This window comes from Amblyomma americanum, chromosome 1 (assembly GCF_052857255.1).
Source record: "Amblyomma americanum isolate KBUSLIRL-KWMA chromosome 1, ASM5285725v1, whole genome shotgun sequence".
NCBI lineage: Eukaryota > Metazoa > Arthropoda > Arachnida > Ixodida > Ixodidae > Amblyomma > Amblyomma americanum.
The window spans coordinates 503,481,330-503,495,149 of record NC_135497.1 but is presented as its reverse complement, the minus strand read 5'-3'; the positions used below and the strand labels follow the sequence as shown (position 1 = coordinate 503,495,149).

The 13,820-nt window shown below is 46.6% G+C and overlaps 1 pseudogene; it reads left to right on the top strand.

Annotated features, from left to right (window-relative positions):
• The first annotated feature begins 4,255 nt into the window (after window positions 1-4,255).
• On the top strand, window positions 4,256-9,451 carry LOC144106336 (uncharacterized; annotated as a pseudogene).
• The last annotated feature ends 4,369 nt before the right edge of the window (window positions 9,452-13,820 follow it).

Here is a 13,820-nt window from a genome sequence, read left to right as displayed (position 1 = left end):
CTAGCACTGTGCAACCATTTCCATCACCATGCACCAACCAGAGCGATCAAACCCTCTTCATGTAGCCATGGATGTCGTCAGCATTCCGAAGTCATCAAAGGGTCGCACTGTACACTAGCTGCACTGTCGGGAACGAACGTGGCTTATTCCACGAGAGCTTCAACTGAACTACATCCTGGACCGTCTTCAGCGGCGCCATGGTATTAAGCAGCCTTGGGGGGGCACTGCTTTCATCTGCAGCCATGCCAGTTTCGTTTCGATAAGTCGTGGTCCTGCTTACCGAAAACGCGGGAAAGGACGCTGCGATGCAGTGCAGTCAAAGCAGCCGACAGTACAACGTTTGTGACAGGAGGCAGAGGGTGCACGAAAGGAACCTTGCACGACCCGTAACTACCATATCAGTCCAGATGACATTGCGAGCCGAATGCACCAGTGCCGTTGGATTAAGTGCGGGAATGCTGGAATGAGCACATCTGCAAAGAAAAAAAGAACAAGGAATGACATACACGCAAGCATATCGCACTTCCATGTACTCACCGTGGTGGGCTAAGTGAGCGCGACTGAAGCCGTTGCGCCGCGGGGCTGAAACAATTAAGAAAACCGAACAGACCTTGGCTGCAGCGGAAACACGATGTGCCGCAGACCGTAGGCAGCGTCCCTTCTTCGGAGTTGCTCGACGAGGCTGGCGAGAATTTCCGAGCACCGTGTACGGCCACAAGCCACATGTCTCAAAAGAATATGCGCGCCCGGGAGTACGGCTGCACGACATAGTGGCTTGGTCGCAACGGCGTTCGGAACGAGCTTTTGTTTCGTGACACAAACGATAGCGAGCTCACATATATAAACCCCGTTGAGGCAGCGAGCAAAGCTCTCCATACCGGGTGTGTTCACCCAAGACCGCACGCAATTCCCAAAAATAGGCTTTTTGAGGTAGAAGGGCGACCCTTTCGGCATAGTGCGTAGTGCACCAGCGGCGTAGTGCATCATAATACAGCCAAAGCGGGATAACTAGAGTGCCGGTTAAGCAGGACTGAATAGTCAACCTTCTATCACTGTTAAATCCCACAATATCTTAGAGACGTGCAGCCCACCGTAAGCAACATCCAGAACACTCCAGAATTTCGAAAACGCAGCCACCCTCGGCGCTGTGGCCTAACAAATTTTGGCTATTTCCACGAGTTACGTGCAGAGGTTGCTAAGCCCGTAGGCCTCTCGCGCACGTACTTTTGTGTGATGTAGCCAATATTAGTTGGGCCACAGGGCCGAGGGCAACCACGCCCCCAAAATTCCAAAAACTGAAATGGATAAAACTTGCGGTAGGCTACACGTCCCTCAACTATCAAGGAACCCAAAAGAAAAAGGCGGTTATGAAACTATTCAGTATTACTTAACCAGCGTGCTAGTTACCACGCCTCAGCTGTACTCCGACGCACCACGCCGCCGGCAAAGGTATGCCGGAAAAGGCGCTCTTCTAACTCAAACTGCCCACTTTCAAAAACTGCGCAAAGTCTTAGGTGAAACACCCTGCATACGAAGTTTCGTCGCTGGCTCAATACCTAAAGCTGAACTGACTAGTGTGAGCTAAACCTAGAGCTGAATGCGCGGCGCGAATCCTAGCTCGCCTCGCTTGCGTCACGAACCAGAAACCCGATGGCGACAGCCCATGAAACCTCTCCTCTACATGCTGCGTGTTGTTTGCTGGTTATTATTCAATGCTCGCGGGAACAGTGCGAGTGAAGCTTAAATTTTGACTAAAAGGTTTCACGGAAACATGTCGCCCTCGCCGCGAGGCCTTGCCTCGCACTCACCTTCGATGCCGACGGCCTGGCTCGGAGAGGCGTATTCCTCGGCAGTCGTCGGTAGTCCGTGAGTGCAACGGCATCCATGCGTCTCCGGTAGACGGTCAAAATCACAGCAACCCATTGGAAACGCGCACAGAGGCAGGTCCAGCACCACTTCCGCTTTTACGGCGAAAATAAGCTCTCGCTCCTAGCAAACACGAAGAATGACCGGCGGTCTTCGTCGGTGGCATTTTTAACCGCGAATCAGCCACTTGCGCATGCCCACTACTGTCGACTGCAGGCCTTTTCAATGGCGGTCGGCGCTGACTCACTTATCAGCGATAGAACTGTGGCGCCACTTCCATGGGCAGACGGCGCGTCGTCGCTTTTCTTGCGTCCAGACTTTTTTGTTTGTTTGTTTTCCTTCTGCCCCAGGCGCGGCTCGATGAAGTGATACCAAGACTGCTTCAGAGGCGCAAGTTTCGGCATGCATGTGCACTGTAGAGATTGGGCGACGTTTATCGTGTTTTTTTTATCCTGCGCTTAAAACAAAACGTACTAAAAGGATATGAACCATTTTCGCGTCCCTTCGTGTTAATTGAAAGAATCTAATGGGTTTCAACTTCCGTAGAATGAGCGAAGTGCCTACAAAGCCATAGAGACAGTTGTGCGTAATACATCCCAGTGCACGTTAAAGAACCCCAGGGGGTCGAAATTTCCAGAGCCCTTCACTACGGCGTTCCTCATAGCATTGGATGCTTTGGGACGTTAAACCACCATAAACCATCTATACACTCAATTTTCCTGATTTCTTCTGCAGCGGCTTTAGACTGGTCGTGCGGTTAGCTCTTGCACAAATGAGAACTTGAAGAGAGAAGACTGGCGTCAGCTACTAACTGATTATAGTTGATAGTTACTGAGTTGCAGTTCTTAGTTGGCGCCAGCCTGTCTCTGTGTGAAGAAATGGCGAGATGGTTTGGTTTAGGTTTATATTGGTCTAACCTCCCAGAGCGACTCGGGCTATGAGACGCCGTAGTGAAGGGCTCCGGAAATTTCGACCACTTGGGGTTCTTTAACGTGCACTGACATCGCACAGTAAACGGGCCTCTAGAATTTCGCTTCCATCGAAATTCGACCGCTGCGGTCGGGATCGAAACCCACGCCTTTCGGGTCAGCAGCCGAGCGCCAAAGACTGCAGAGACTGCATTGTAGAAATGCGGAAGCATTAGCGTTTGCCGCTATGTCGGTGGCTCAGCCTTTCAACACCTACTTTCCCTCTCCGTTAACATCCGATCGCCACTCTTCGATCTCCGATGCTATCACTAGACGATGTGTACTTTTTGTTGCTGTACTCTGATTGGCTGTAGGCATGACGTCATCAGACGTATGGATGACGTCACAATATTTTGGCGTCACATGGCCTCACTGATTAGTTCCATTGGCTAATCCCATTAAGTCCGTAGTATATACGCCAGGTGTCGCAGCTAAATGACACCAAGCTTTAAATAAAAGACGAGTGTTCTAGCCCAGTGAAACCACCAGTGAAACCAACTGAGGGTTGTTCAGTGTCGCATGGCCTAGTCAGAAGTATCCTTTTTTCGATCTTTAAAGTCAATTAGATGGGTCTAGATAGCCGATTTTATAGTTATTGAGGAAAGAAGTGTCAATGGAAAAGTTGCAGATCATCTCGAAAAACAGCTAGCAGCGTTGTTTCCACCAAGGTACGATTGACGTAGCTTCATTTACTGGCTTTAAAAGGAAGCCATCGCGTAAACAGCTGTTGGCTCACATCTCCGCCCCAATGTGCACACAAAGGCTCATCGGGGGGCTCTCTTCAGAAGAAAAAAGGATTTCGTTCTCTAACACATATCTTGCGAGGTTCAAGTTCCACCGTTGTCGCGTGGTGTTGTCTATTGTGCGAGTTATGGTTTAAGGCAGGTAAAAAACTACTTTACGTAAACGGTAACTTTGAACGAACGTTTGCGTCAGCTGATTTTAAGTCAAAAGTTGAAAAGTTAGCTAATTAGACATAATTATTATCTATGAATAACGAAAAATGTACTGCTATGTCACGCGACTGTAAACAAACCACACTGGATTTCACGCCGCTGGAACATTCCGTGGTTGGTTACATTCAGCTTGGTTAGATTCAGCTAGGACACTTGGTGTTTATATTATATATATATATATATATATATATATATATATATATATATATATATATATATATATATATATATGTATGTATGTATGTATGTATACACACCTGGTATGGTTCCTTACAATCGGTTGGGCAGCCTGCCACAAAGCAGGCTTCAGACAAACGTACGAACACACTATGTCTTAATGCCCGGAATGGCCACTATTCATGCTCCCGCACTGAAACCGGAGGCCTGAACACAATGGACTAAGTAGCTCTCCCCCCCTTTCTTAACGACATTGTGCCCTTTTTTGCAATGCGCAGGTTCCCCGTGTTATTGTGCGCATGCTCACCAGTCTGGCGATGCTGCTCACCTCGGCGGTGATCGTGGTCGGCATTCACATGTACGCGCGCACAGCAGATATGACAGAAGACACACTCTCGGTTGGTGGGAACCAAGTCAACAAGTTGCGCAAGCCTGACCCGCGCATCTTCGACCTGACGCTGGGCCCGCCACCTACGGATGCACCTGCGCCTCACCAGGTGACTCGGCTGCACTATTCAAAAGTCTTGGACAGGTATTCATTTATTCGGAACGCCGTGGTCGTGGAGATAGTGTGCTGCATGATGGCTTGCGGCAAACAGAACTTAAATGATTTTAGTCACCCTTGTTAGGGAGTGAGCTTGCAGCATGACGTATAGGTCACGCTAGACTTAACTTTGTTCTCTTTGGGTTTTTAGGCGACTACTCACCTACTGGCGAATGCTCACCCACTGGGTTTGTAGGTAACTTGGGCTGATCGAGAGCACTATTTTTTTTAACTCCTCTGATTTATGGCGCTCTCTAGATATATTTCTATTTAAGAGGAAGATTAATCTTTTTACACTTGTAGTATAGGCGAGATGATTTGATCGGTGTTGGTTGTCGGCCTTACGAGCACTGCAGTCATGAAGCCTTGAATACAGCAATCTACTCATAGCAGGAGCAACTGCGACTACATTAGGTATCAATAGACTTTTCCTAAAAACGTATGGCTAATATTAAAGTTATTTATTTCTAGGGCTCCTTGAAGATGAAAGATGCACCCAGTTCACCCGAGACGCATACCACCACCCAACCGCCAACGGAAACGCGTTCACCAACAACTGAGAGCAGCGGAGGCCATACGACCCGCACTACCAGCAAGACCAGTCTTGGGAACATGACCACTGAGAAGCCGACGCCGACACGGGTGCCCGAGCAAACCACAGCGCCTGATCGGTCACCAGGCGCGAACGAAACGGCTTCAGACAAGCAAGGCATGAAGGATCCACCCGTCCCTACTACTAACGTCAGTGATTCCCCCGTGCGTATTGCAACTAAACGAAGATAAGCGCACGCGAGTGGTGCTGACTGGTAGGATACACCCGATGGTCAAGTAGTAGTAGGGGTTGATTAAAATAATAATAAAAATAAAGGAAAAGGTTTTCGCTAACCCCGCCATCTGCCACCGATACTGAAGCACCTAAGCTTGGACAGCGGAAATAAAGGATAGCTGGCAGAATGGACAAATGAAATGAGAGAGGTGAGGGGACAGGCAGAGAAAATAGGGTGGAGAGGTAGTATACACAAAAACTATTTACGCAATAATAAATTTGTACAAGTTGCGCGCGTGATTAGTTCATGATGAAGCATCGAAGGTCAAGGTAGATTACCACCTTCAAAAACTAACGCACAACTATGTTTATCATGGCTTTCATTTCCTGTTTTGAACACGTAAATCGATTGCCCGCCCTCAAGAATTATGAGTCCTTAGTTCCGTCACGTACAGCTACCCTCTGCGGAGAATGATTAGGAAACGTCCAGACGGTTGTGGGTCGCGCCGATTTCATTTTCCGTACATTTTATTATTGTGTGTAATGCAAGCCATTATTAGCTTTAGTTCTACTACACCAAACCAAGTATTTTCTAAACACCCGTGGCCACAAATATAATGAATATGTCTAGTTAGATGGTGAAAAAAATCCCAACGACCCATCTCGATGTTTTATTAAATGCTGTTTCTCGTCCCCTCCTGGAAGAGTTAATTGATTTTTTGTATCTTAGCAACTGACTGGCGCCTAGTAAAGCATTTATAAATTAGCTTTACAACCACAAAAAAACAACTATGGCTTGAAGGTTGCATTAAACATGTAAGACTAATTATAAACGACGCGTACTAAAAAGAACCGCTCGAACCATAATGCTTGTTCAAAAAGAAATAATTTCCTTCGTCAACTTTAAACATAAGCACAAAACGTATCACAAAAATCAGAGGTAGCATGCATGTATACAAACTCCATCAACATGGACGGCGAGGTGTGTTACAAACAACTAGAAAGGTTTAATTGCACCGTAATGTAGTGAGAGACCTTTTTGGGGAGTGGAATAAGCGACGGAGTTGGGAAAATTGCGAGTTTTCATCGCACGTGACACTGCAGTTGAGTTAAAACGGGTTTTTGCCCGTTGATACACAAACTGAAACGAATCCCGCCAATTTTATTTTTTGCCTAAGGTAGTCTGAAAACTCCTCCTGAAGATAGAAAATATTTCACAAAAGTAGCTTAAGCCTCATTTTGGGCTGCCAGGAACGTTTACCAGTAACTTTTTTTGTCACACTGCAGAAGGTAGTTTATTCCTTCTATTCTCTTAATTCTTCTGTCCACGTTAGGTCCGCTGTTCGTTAGATTTCGGTAGATTTTTTTCAGTTTTTAATGGACATGTAACGCAGTGTCTAGGAGAGCCTCAAACTGAATTCTTCATTTTATCTTTTTCGGCAGTACTGTCTGCATAGTGACATGGGGCTAGTTTCTTCTGGTCTCAGCAGAGTTTTGACATATATGTGCCAAAGTGTAATACAAAGGTCCTAAAAAACGTCTTTTACTGCATAGGACACGATTAGCATTGTTCTGCGGTATAATATTGTTTCATTTTTAGCAATTTTCTCGAGCTCAACTTCTAGCACGGAGCAAGTCAAGTCTTCCTCCGTGGCTTCTAGACTTGCGCGCCGTAAGGCCGTGACAGTGCCATGTGTACCCGTTTGTCTTCCACAGAGGGCGGTATATTTTGCCTAACAAGCCTGATTCAAACCACTGATTTTAACTCGACCTAGAGCAAGTTTCAAAGCAATAACATGCGTATCAAAGACTGTAACGTATCTGAAGTCCACGCTAGGCTGAAATAAAAATCATAACGCATTTTTGCAATCTAAGCCTAAAATATATTGACTTCAGTCTCGAGGCAGACCATTGTTTCAGTTCGGCTAGTAAAGTTTTTCGGCATTTCCGCACACCACCGGCTTTGGAGAGAATATGTCTTTCGCTCCGCAAGTACCTATCTATGCCTGTTCTTTATCCTCTATATCAATGAACCATCGGCTGTTGAAACAAGTTTGGAAAAGTCCTTCCCCATTTCGGGCTCACAGTGTTCACGCGATATGACCCCAGCCTATTAAAAGTGTTTTTAGACTTAACGCAGTATTAATGGCGGAGCGTATGCAGCGATGAAGAAGGGAGAAATAAGGTTTTTTGCGCTGGAACATTAGGCTGCAGCAGCAATATTCCTCTCATATCCTGACGGTAGTGCGGAGAGATAGGAAGAGGTAATCTGAAAAAAATTGCCAGTTATTGTAGAAAAACATAGTTCTACTTTCATCTCTGAAGAATGTTCACTTACGCTAGTGTTCACTCGTAGAGTTTTCAGCAAAGCAACCGGATTACTAATGCGATCGTAACCGCTGCCGACCGTAATATTACTTTCAACAGCTTTTCCGCTCCGTCACTCCTGGAAAGCTTGCCAAAATTAACAGTTCTCGCCTGTTTACACACATCATATTCTTAACACGGAACATATCCGTGAACATATATCCATTGGAGCGAGTTCGTTCGGCATGTTCTTAATCATAATCCGCCGGATGGTCAACAAGACTAAGTCAAGAAACACACGGATCGGCTCAAGGTTCATCCATCCGTATGCGTGCTTCTTCACTTTTGGGAAGCACATGACAAAAGTAACACATGAACCTCGCAAAAATATTTGATGTCCACTCGGGCCATGAGCTCCGTAGCCTATATATTTGGGAAGGAAACTGTGCATCTGCCCCAGTCAGCACTAGCGCTGCTTATGTGCTCAGTACCATCCACTGCCCAGTAACTTACCATGGTAGAGAGCCACGCTAGGAGCGGATAATCAAAGCTTACTTCTCCGCATGCAGAGCAGCAACGACAAGGATGGCACAGTCTGCCCAACCGTCCACAAGTCCTTCTGCAATGTCAACGGAGCGGCGCAGTTCTTCTATGACCCGGACGAAGGATCGTGCCTATCTGCGACAGTGCAGAGGGCTCACGTGTGCAACCGCAGTCCGAACCAATTCGCCTCCATCGAGGACTGCTTGGCGGCCTGTGTCAAGGGCCGGTGGGCTCCTGAGCACCGTTGCGTTCAGAAGCCGCGGTTCGTAGCCTGCACTGCTGAAGACGTTCGCGGTGACTGGTGGTTCCACGACGGCCGCAAGTGTGTCCCATGGTCCTTTGCGGGTGGCAGATGCCCGCTGGCCTCGGCACCCGTCTTTGACACTGCGGCCGTGTGCGGCGCGCAGTGCAACGATTCGCGGACACGTCGGGAGCGGGGATGCCTGCTGCCGGTGTCACAGTTGTGCGAACCTTCGCAGCTTCGCCTTCCGTTTTTTTTTTGCCGCTCCGTCGGTGACGGATAAAGGCACCGCGTTCCAGTGTCACAGGGTGGAGTGGGAATTTCTGCTTCGACACCGATGTTTATTGGGCTCCAACGCCTTCGTCAACCGGGATGAGTGCCACGAAACCTGTCGCCGTCGAACGCGACAATATTGACTGTTTTGTAGCGCTTCCTTCGGGAGTTGTCAAGATCGACATGAGCTCAGCTCCTATATCTCTCTTAGTACAACAAAGCACATTATTCTTCGACACCTTGGATTTTAAGGCTTTTCTTCGCTTCCAATGTGGTAGCGTTTCTAAGAGTGAGTACCATAAATGATGCTTTTGTTTTTACACGTTCACAATGCTACCTTACTTTAGCGCAATTCAGATCTTTTCGGATGTCCAGAACGAATAATCGCAAATTTCATCATTTCGATTCAAAACCCCATGTTTATACATTACTGCAAGGGTAAGCTGACAGTAAAAACGGCAGAAATTCTACATAACTCGATTAGGAGCCACGTTCCTTAATTACTGACAACGAATACTTAAGAGGGGGCGCTTGGTTCTACAGCGTCACCTGCACAACATGTGTTGCCTGGACATACGACTCCGGGTGACGTCGCAGCGCCTAGTTAGAAAACACATCCGGCTTTGCCGCCCATATCTGCCAAGGGTGACAAAGCGTTTGTGTATACCGTCACCGTTTCCATAGGCACGCCAAAGTTATGTGCAGCAGCTGTTGGGTTTTGCTAGTGAATCATTTTATGCTGTGTGAAAAATAACTAAAGTACTAATTCTTGTTCGCTGTGCTGAAAAATTGAGTGCTTACCTCTGAGTCTTGATAAATATTGTTGTTCTTTATTTTTGAATGTTTTGCAATGTGCGCACTGTAGCAGAGCGAAAAGTTGACCATGTTTGTATTGGTATATTTTGATGGAAGGATAGTGCAAACAAGTCACGAGACACTGGAAAGCGCTCGCCGTGTGTGCCTTCAAATGTCCCGTCCTTTGTTTGCACTATTCCTCCATCAAATTGCTCGCTGCATACTAGGCATCATGACAGGCCGTGAAATGCTTGCTATTGAAACATGATCCGCAAGAAGCCTGCTTTAAAATGCATCCGAAGTCTGGTCTTGGGTTCTTCATAATAGTTTAGTTTATGGGGGTTTAACGTCCCAAAGCGACTCAGGCTATGGGAGACGCCGTAGTGAAGGGCTCCAGAAATTTCGACCACCTGGGGTTCTTTAACGTGCACTGACGTCGCACAGCACACGGGCCTCTAGAATTTCGCCTCCATCGGAATTCGACCGCCGCGGCCGGGATCGAACCCGCGTCTTTCGGACCAGCAGCCGAGCGCCATAACCACTCAGCCACCGCGGCGGTCCAGGTTCTTCATAACGTTTAACCGCATAGCGCAAAATAATTTTAACAGAAAACACCATCAAATGGCATGAACAAAAAACTTCTGTGCAAGGCTTCTTTAGATCCAGTTCAAGCAAAAAATGCGAAAGAAGGTGCCCGGCTCTCCCTTTGCATCAGTACTCTTGGAAGCCGAGCAAGCTGTCTGTACAAAAAAATCAAAACAACAAAATCATCGACGCCGCCACTAATTCCTACGCCCGCTATGGCCTCGTTCCTAAAATTTAACGAACGGTCATTTGGCAGTCGTTAAGAAGATCAAATCGAGACTCAACCTAAGCATGAAGAGTCGCATAAGTAAAAGTGAATAGCTTTAAGACCTTTGCAAACATCATACACGTGAAGTAAAAAATTATCTCAATTAGAACCTCTGATATCATTCTTGCAAAATATCACGAGAATTTTTTAATTTTTTGAGAAGGCTGGAGATCTAGAACAGGTTGAACCGCAATAGCAGTCCCAAAATATAGGAGTACTGCTGTTGCACCATTTAGTCAGAGAGATTAGTCCCACTGCACGTGTTTCCTTTTTCCATGCAAACATCTGAAGTTCTGAACAATGGAGGAATTAAATGACGTCCTCGAATGCTGTTGAATTATTTTCATGAATCAACTGAAAGGAGCAGTGCGTGTGCAAATTAACCAGTATACTTACGTCGAGCGAGAAGCCGGGAAAATATTTTTTTCAGATGGTCAGGGAATGTGAACTTTGATATACCTATATGTCAAAGGAAACTGCGGTGTAAACTAGCAGCAGGAAAAATAAGCTTAGGAAAAAGTTGGCTCATTGAGGAGGTTGGTCAAGTGCAATCTTTAACAGAGGTAGTTGGACAAAGCCGTCAGGAAAGCGAAGATCGGACATATAGGTTGAGCAAATCTAATTATTATAATTTTAATTGTAGTATCTTAGGGACGATTGATCGAACACGCCTCCTCAACGGAAGGCAGCCTTAATATGTCGTGTCAGTTCTCTCTGGGTGCAGTATTGTCAAACCGTTAATAATTTGTCGTCATTGTGGTCAACCGCTCACCTTGTGATGCTTCTGCACTGGCAACACCACTGATAACAGCGCAATTTCTGCGTACGTGAGACGCAGAAAAATTACTCCCGGTTCTTTGCGAAAATCGAATGTTGTGTTGTATCCAAGAACACATTTGCACCGGGCACTTCAATGATGACCACGTGACGGTTTTTGATGGTGATTTTGCCCATCCGCGGCAGGTTGTAAAATACCCGCCGTATTCCTCGCATTTTTTAAATATTTTTGCGTCCTTCCTATCTGATATTCTTATCTACTTTTCTCGCTTTTCCTCCGAGCATAGCAGAGATCCGAAATTGCTTTATTATGTCTCGCTTGTTTTCCTTTGTTCTATGTTTCTTCAAAGTAATGCTCAAAAGGCTGGCGACAGGGACATCAGGCGTCCTGAAGAATCTGCCCCTGAAAATTCAAGCAAGTGAAGCAGACATTTAGCAGTATATTCCATTTTTGATACCCGTAGCGCCATCTAGTAGCATACCAGACACCTGTTTCCTCATACATCCGGCTGTTCCTGTGTGTTCACTTCTCAGTACCCGTGGCGCCATCTAATCAATTATGGTGGAACCCTCTTTTCTCTACGGCTGTCACGAATTGATTTTCTTGGTACTGGTGCCGTCATCTAGTTTATTATCTTGGAACCCTTTCTTTTCTAAGCTTGAAACGCTGATGTTTGGTATCAAGCCACATATATATTATTGAAATGTCCGCGTAACTTGGGTGTATCTGTCCAAGTTCGTATTTGAAACTTCCGTCCTGTTAAACTTTAATGATCTGTTAACGTCATTTAGTTATAAAATTTAATGAACTCTTGCTCGATGTTAAACTGTGAAACAGCATTCTTCGGAACCACCGCACCTATATTTTTATGTCTGTATTTTAAAGTTGAGACACTGGGTGGAGTTGTCGGAAATATAATAGACTGTTGCCGTGAAAGGTCTGCCTGCATTGAGCTAGCGCTGTTCTTTGATGGAGCCGCCATTATTCTCGCTTTTAAATTTTCTCTGAATTTTAACGCGAGAGCATTAAGATTTTGCGCGACAGCTTGCTTTTGCATTATGATATAACTGCGCATGTTCTTTGACAGAATACCAACCCTATAGAAACATAAATAAGGCGAGATTTTGTAGTAATAATTGATAGGCGGACACACTGACGGTGGCTTTTTCACATTTGAAAGACGGCTAGTGTGAAAGCGTGCAGAGTCTTTGGGCGTATTTTCAGCAATTCTTGGTCACATTGTGAAACCAGGCAACAGGTACTGTAACCATGCGACCAGCATTCTTCTTCCGGCCACCCTTCGTCATTTCCATATACCTGCTCGGTCAACTTACTTCTTGTTCCTGGCGGCTTCGTTAGCCTCGGTGACATTGCTCCAACACCTCTGTGAGGCAGGCGTGACCCTTTACTATGGCGTAAAAGCGGACGCGTAAACGACTATCATGATGCCTTGAAGTGTGCTTTCAGACCGGATGTTGTTAGCAGTAACTGCACCAAATATGCATACCCAGGCATCCACTAACGGCTCGAAAGATAGTCTCAATACAGCCAGTTGCATTTCCAACATGACGCTCATTTTGGTTTGCACAGTTGCCGAACTTAACGAATCGCACGAAATAGATTGAATCAACTGTTTCCTTCGGCAATGACTGCAGTGGTACGGACCTGCTAGAGTGCCGGAATGACGTCCAGTTCATGATGCTCTGGACGTTCACCTCTTGCCCTCCTGTGGGTCGTAACCTAGGGACGTGTGGACTGGTCAACGAGCTAAAGTAGCGGCGCCTAATATCCTTCCGGGCGGGAGCTTATGATGCGCTTCCAACAGTTCCTGAACCTGCAGTACCTCCGCTTGGAATGTGTGCGACTGCGTGAAGTCTCGGTTGATAGACTGCTTTGAGTGCTCCAGTGAGGCATATTCTGCACGATTGCTTCTGCAGTTCAAGCCCTCCTTCCCCAATCCTCGGGAGGAAAGCAGTGCTCAACGTGCACATGTTAGGACTGTCATGTACACTGTGCAGCGGTTCCAGTTCATCATCTCCGGCCACCCACTTCTTCCAAAGCGTACAGGAGCTCATTTGCAAACCATCCCATTATTACACATACTATATTTGCGTCTTCGTTGCACGTGTCTCAAGATGCTGGATGTATTCGTGAATGCATGACAGAGAAAAGCGACGCAGATGAACTGTCCCTCTAGCTGAGGAAGCTGCTTTAATATTCAGCCTTCTAGCGGAGCTACTTTTCTTCGAAGCGTTGCTGCTATTTGGTACCGCACGCCAACGAGGCCTGTGGCTTGTTCCATGCACTTTGGAAGCAGCACCGGTGCGGACATGAGAGCGCGCATGTCTTCGAGTGGCAGGCACCCGGTCCATAGATGGCATTCATACATCGTTATAACTTGTGCTAAAAACGAGTTCGGCCCCGCCACGGTGGCTCAGTGGTTAGGGCGCTCGACTACTGATCCGGAGTTCCCGGGTTCGAACCCGACCGTGGCGGCTGCGTTTTTATGGAGGAAAAGCGCTAAGGCGCCCGTGTGCTGTGCGATGTCAGTGCACGTAAAGATCCCCAGGTGGTCGAAATTATTCCGGAGCCCTCCACTACGGACCTATTTGTTCCTCTCTTCTTTCACTCCCTCCTTTATCCCTTCCCTTACGGCGCGGTTCAGGTGTCCAACGATATATGAGACAGATACTGCGCCATTTCCTTTCCACCAAAAACCAATTATTATTATTATTATTATTATTGAAAGACTG